The sequence below is a fragment of the Phalaenopsis equestris genome, unplaced genomic scaffold (assembly GCF_001263595.1).
Source record: "Phalaenopsis equestris unplaced genomic scaffold, ASM126359v1 Scaffold233650, whole genome shotgun sequence".
Taxonomy (NCBI): Eukaryota; Viridiplantae; Streptophyta; class Magnoliopsida; order Asparagales; family Orchidaceae; genus Phalaenopsis; species Phalaenopsis equestris.
In genome coordinates this window covers 10,407-11,126 of record NW_018251591.1, presented here as the reverse complement: position 1 = coordinate 11,126, position 720 = coordinate 10,407, and positions in this window count along the sequence as shown.

Below are 720 nucleotides of genomic sequence, written 5' to 3'. Positions count from 1 at the left end.
GTGTTTCATCTTGCCAATTTTATTAGTTAGGGCTTACATTTGTGTGAAATGATCACACAAATAGCCTGGAAGATGTGAGGGTTTAGGTCATGACAAACGACAACCTCAGAATCCTAAGACGAGTTAGAGCTTATATTGTATAGCGGGGCTATGCAAAGGCCTAAGGATAAGGTGAGGATTTACCTTGCATAAGCAAGCAACCTCTAAGTCCTATGGCTTTGTTGTTTATATCTAAGGAAGGAATATTGGTTTAGCTAGGGAAGACAGTTTTGCTGTTAAAGATGGTCGTCTGCCCACCGTGCTAGCTTCAAGCTCCCTGCTGCAACGAGTTTGAGTTTTTTAATGTGTCAAGTTATAATGTCAAATCAGGTGGCCCTATGGTTGAAGTTCTTTAAATTTTATGAGGGCATATTAAAGTTGATTAGAGCGACACCGGTTAGAATTCTACGGTCCCTTCGTTCCGACACTACTATTTTCTATTGGATTCACATAGTCTAAATGAACTTATTAAACTCAACTTAATGAGTTCCATAATTTCATTTAAACCGTGATAGATCTTGTTAGCAACCGTAGGTTACCTCCTCCGAGGAATTCCCGATCATTCAATAGAGACGTCTTAATTTAGTTGAAGTTTTGGTTTTTGTGTGATGTTTGTGATTAAATTTTGAGTTGTTTTATATTTTGAATGTTGTGGCGGTGAATTTTATCTTGGTTGATTTT